The sequence below is a fragment of the Astyanax mexicanus genome, chromosome 5 (genome assembly GCF_023375975.1).
Source record: "Astyanax mexicanus isolate ESR-SI-001 chromosome 5, AstMex3_surface, whole genome shotgun sequence".
Lineage (NCBI taxonomy): Eukaryota > Metazoa > Chordata > Actinopteri > Characiformes > Acestrorhamphidae > Astyanax > Astyanax mexicanus.
The window spans coordinates 22845713-22850569 of record NC_064412.1 but is presented as its reverse complement, the minus strand read 5'-3'; the positions used below and the strand labels follow the sequence as shown (position 1 = coordinate 22850569).

General features: G+C 40.2%; 1 long non-coding RNA gene across 1 annotated transcript; it reads left to right on the top strand.

Moving 5' to 3' along the window:
• Window positions 1-2732: 2732 nt before the first annotated feature.
• LOC125802259 (uncharacterized) lies at window positions 2733-3521 on the top strand. The gene is made up of 3 exons (XR_007439284.1): window positions 2733-2873; window positions 2938-3001; window positions 3067-3521. It is a non-coding gene; the product is annotated as an uncharacterized LOC125802259 (long non-coding RNA).
• The last annotated feature ends 1336 nt before the right edge of the window (window positions 3522-4857 follow it).

Below are 4857 nucleotides of genomic sequence, written 5' to 3'. Positions count from 1 at the left end.
CCTCTCATCAGTTTCTCCTTTTTCTTTCTCTCCTGCTTTGTTATTTCCAACGTGCTTCTTTCTGTCCTTTTCATTCCTCTCTCTCTTTCTCTCTCTACATACCCTTCTCTCTCCACTTTCTAGATCCCCTGCCTCTCTTTTCCAGTTTCTTCCTTTTTGGTTCTCTCTCCCTCTTTTTTCCAACTCTCTCCTTTCATTCCATCCCTTTTTTCTCCTTCCTCTCTGTCCTTATACACTTACTCTTCTCTTCCCTTTTTCTACACCCCCTGCTTCCTCTCTTTTCAGTTTCTCCTTTTTCTATCTGTCCCTTTTCTCCATATCTCTCCTTTCTGTCCATTCTTTCTTTTTCTTTCTCATTACTCTTTCTCTCTTTCTAATTACTCTTTTCTCACCTCTTTCTACACCCCACGCCCCTCACCAGATTCTCCTTTTTCTATCTCTCCTGCATTTCTCTCCACCTTTCTCCAATAACTCTTCTCTCTGCTCTTTCTACACCAGTTTCTTGCTCTTTTTATTACCTTTCTTTACTGTTTCTTCATCTCCTGCTTTTACTTTCACTTACCTTTTTGTCCATTCCTTCTTTCTCTTTCTCATTCCTCTCCCTCTCTTTCCACTTACTCCTATTTCTACACCCCCTGTCCTGTACCTCTTTTACCAGATTCTCCTTTTTCTATCTATCTTACTCTTGTTCTCCTTTCTGTCCTTCCCTTCTTTTTCCTTCTGCTGCATCTTTATACATTTACTTTTCTTTCTTGTTACTACACCCTCTGCCCCCTCTCTTTTCAATTTCTCCTTTTTCTCTCTCCAACTCTTTTTCTCCATATCTCTCCTTTCTGTTCATCCCTTCTTTCTCTTTCTCATTACTCTTCCCTCTTTTTACACCCCTTGCCCTTCGCCCTCTGACCAGTTTCTCCTTTTTCTATCTCTCCTGCTCTTTCTCTCCATTTTCTATTTTTCTTTTTCTCCTACTTTTTCTCCCTGTCTCTCTCCCCATCTCTCTACACTTACTCTTCTCTCTGCTCTATCTACCCTCCCTGACATGCCCCCTCTCACCCGCTTTTTTTCTCTCCATCCTCTACTTTTCCTTTCTTTCCTTACTCTCAATGTCTCATTTATGTCCATCTCTTCTTTTTCATTCTTCTCCCTCTCTTTCCAATCATTCTTCTCTTCTTTTTTCTACAGCATCTGTACCTCTCCTCTTTTACCAACTATTCCTTTTTATATCTCTCTTACTCTTGATCTCTCCTTTTTGTCCTTCCCTTCTTTCGCATTCATTGGATTTCAATCAGATTATTTTGAAAGCTGTTGTTCTCTTGGGGTTTAAATAGTCTATCATATTGGAATGTGGAACTGTTACAGGAGTATGAGATATATTGGTTTATGGCATTGTGGAAACACCACCATTAATCTAATTTATTTACACTCTCCCTAAGCAGGATCAGTTTTAATGAGAAACTGTTTACAGTAGTTTACAGCGGGTAAAACTGATGGGATGTTACTGTCACTGTCCAGACACACAAATCCAATCTGATCACTACAAATAACAGTGTAGACAGTCTGATTTACCTGATAGCCTATATCTCTCTCTCTCTCATCTTTCTCTCCCCTGTTCACTAAGGGTCAGCCAGTGGAACTGTATAGAAAAGCTACCTCTAATAGACGTAAGTGATGTATGGCTGCTTATAGAGAGTGAAATCCCCAGAACACCATCAGGTAACTATGGAAACTGGCAGTAGGTATGAGCATTTGAAGACTAGAATGCAGCTATAAGACCAGGGCCTACATTCATACTCTATCACAGGAAGTGTTCATATAGAATTCAGCAATAAATACAAATACAATACTTTAAGAAAACAATTTTAACTATCTTCAGCTGACCAGAGTTAGGTCTGAGGATAAATGCACTTTACTTATTGAGGACAAATACAGTACAGAAGCTTTAGATCTTGAGTACAAACTAGTTCTGAAGCTTTAGATCTTGGGGACAAATGCAGTCCTGAAGTTAGAGGTCTAAGGAGCAATGCAGTCCTGAAACTTGAGGTCTGCGAATAAATGCAGTCCTAAAGCTTTAGATCTGAGGATGGATGCTGTCCTGAAGATTAAGGTTTGAGGATAAATGCAGTCCTGAAGCTTGAGGTCTAAGGAGAAATGCAGTCCTGAAGCTTGAGGTCTGAGTATAAATGCAGTCCTTAAGCTTGAGGTATAAGTACAAATGCTGTCTTGAAGCTTGAGGTCTGAGAATAAATGCAGTCCTAAAGCTTTAGATCTGAGTATAGATGCTGTCCTGAAGATTGAGGTCTGAGGATAAATGCAGTCCTGAAGCTTGAGGTCTGAGTATAAATGCAGTCCTTAAGCTTGAGGTATAAGTACAAATGCTGTCCTGAAGCTTGAGGTCTGAGTATAAATGCAGTCCTGAAGCTTGAGGTCTGAGAATAAAGGCAGACCTGAAACTTGAGGTCTGATGATAAATGCAGTCCTGAAGCTTAAGGCTCTGAGGAGAAATGCAGTCCTGAAGCTTGAGGTCTGAGGAGAAATGCAGTCTTGAAGCTTGAGGTCTTAGGAGAAATGCAGTCCTGAAGCTTGAGGTCTGAGGATAAATGCAGTCCTGAAGCTTGAGGTATAAGTAGAAATGCTGTCCTGAAGCTTGAGGTCTGAGAATAAATGCAGTCCTAAAGCTTTAGATCTGAGTATAGATACTGTCCTGAAGATTGATGTCTGAGGAGAAATGCAGTCCTGAAGCTTGAGGTCTGAGGATAAATGCAGTCCTGAAGCTTGAGGTCTGATGATAAATGCAGTCCTGAAGCTTGAGGTATAAGTAGAAATGCTGTCTTGAAGCTTTAGATCTGAGGATAGATGCTGTCCTGAAGCTTGAGGTCTGAGGAGAAATGCAGTCCTGAAGCTTGATGTCTGAGGAGAAATGCAGTCCTGAAGCTTGAGGTCTGAGGAGAAATGCAGTCCTGAAGCTTGAGGTCTGAGGAGAAATGCTGTCCTGAAGCTTGATGTCTGAGGATAAACGCAGTCCTGAAGCTTAAGGCTCTGAGGATAAATGCAGTCCTGAAGCTTGAGGTCTGAGGATAAATGCAGTCCTGAAGCTTAAGGCTGTGAGGATAAATGCAGTCCTGAAGCTTGAAGTCTGAGGATTAATGCAGTCCTGAAGCTTTAGATCTTGAGGATATATGCTCTCCTGAAACTTAACATCTTGAGGATAAATACAGTTCTAATGCTTTAGAGCTTGAGTACAGAAACAGTCCTGATGCTTTAGATCAAATTAGTCCTGAAGCTTTACACCTTGAGGTCAAATTAGTCCTGACGCTTTATACTTTGAGGACAAACACAACTCTGATGCTTTAGATCTAGGGAAAAAGGCTGTCCTGAAGCTTGAGGTCTGAGGTTGAACATAGTCCCGACAAATACAGTCCTGATGCTTTAGATCTAAGGATAATTGATGTCCTGGAGCATGAGGTCTCAGGACAAATGTGGTCCTGATCCTTTACATGTTGAGGACAAATGTAGTCTACAATAAAAGTAGGAAAAATGGTTTATATACAACATGCACTGTAGAACTTATTTATATTAATCTTAATATTAATTCATATGTCGCTGAAAAGGTTTCAGAGTTACATTATTTTCGAAGGCAGATGCATGACAGCTCCAGCTGAGAAAATTGTTTATTTTCATTTTCCATGCAGACTTACTTAACCCCCCGTCTGTCCGCCTGTTCCTGACCCTGTACACTTATTACCTACGACTCCCTGGAAAATCTCAGTGAGAAATAAAGCAGACTGAGCAGACTCTTGACAACTCCGTTACTCTTCAATTTCATTCTAAGCTCTGAAGGTGCTTCATGACACAGACTGGGGTCAAGAATGAACGTCAGAGCAGTCTGCCTGGAGCTCGCTGATGGCACTTAGTTTTTTTTTTTCCTTCCACTTCTCAAATGTTTATGTGCACATGGTGCCCAGAAGTTACCATGGATACAATACATATTAAATGTGGCTTTGAGTGGGTGTTGAAATGATGGAAATAAAGCAGAAGGCAAAGATTTTCCATGCTGGCTATTAGACTAATTCTGCTGCTGACAGAACCATCAGGTGGATTCTGGCATTCATTTCCCAAGACAATGAAAACATTATTTCATTACAATAAAACAACTGAAAAATAATTCAAATTCATTTAATACATTCATGTGTAATCACTTTATATATACAACCCTAAATCAGAAAAAAATGCATTTTTTTTGTGGCATTTGTCTGGATACACAAAGTGATCATGTAGGTTATAGGACCAAGGGCCCCAGGTAGCAAGTTTCATCAATTGCTCAGCTCACATTCAGACAGAGTGCTGCATGTGCCCCACCACCACCGTGTGTCAAATATAACACAACATGCCACTTATGGCAACACCCCTGTTGCCGGGTATAATATGGGAATCGGCTTACAACATTTTTACCAACTCTCTGAGTATAAACCACAATCGATCCAACTGCATGGCCAATGCCGAGCAGTGGCAGACTCAGGCTGTATGGAGGGCAGGGGTGAACAAACTAAAAAGGCACTTGCTTCATAATATGGAGCGTAATTATAGTGCAAAAAGCCATGAATAGTCTACTAATTTTAGTCTTACTTATAAGATTGTTATTAGGCTAAACTTAATCTTTACACATAAAAAAAAGTTTGTTGCTTTACCTCCTTACCAGGAAAGAAAGGATGTTATAAGAACATTTAGAAACATTTTAAAAGGGTTCCAGAAGAGTTAGATTTCAGAAATAATGTTCCAGGAATGTTCTAAAAAAATATGTGACATAATAATGATCTGATTGGAGGCCTATCCAGGGTGTATACTGGCTTCCTGATGGAT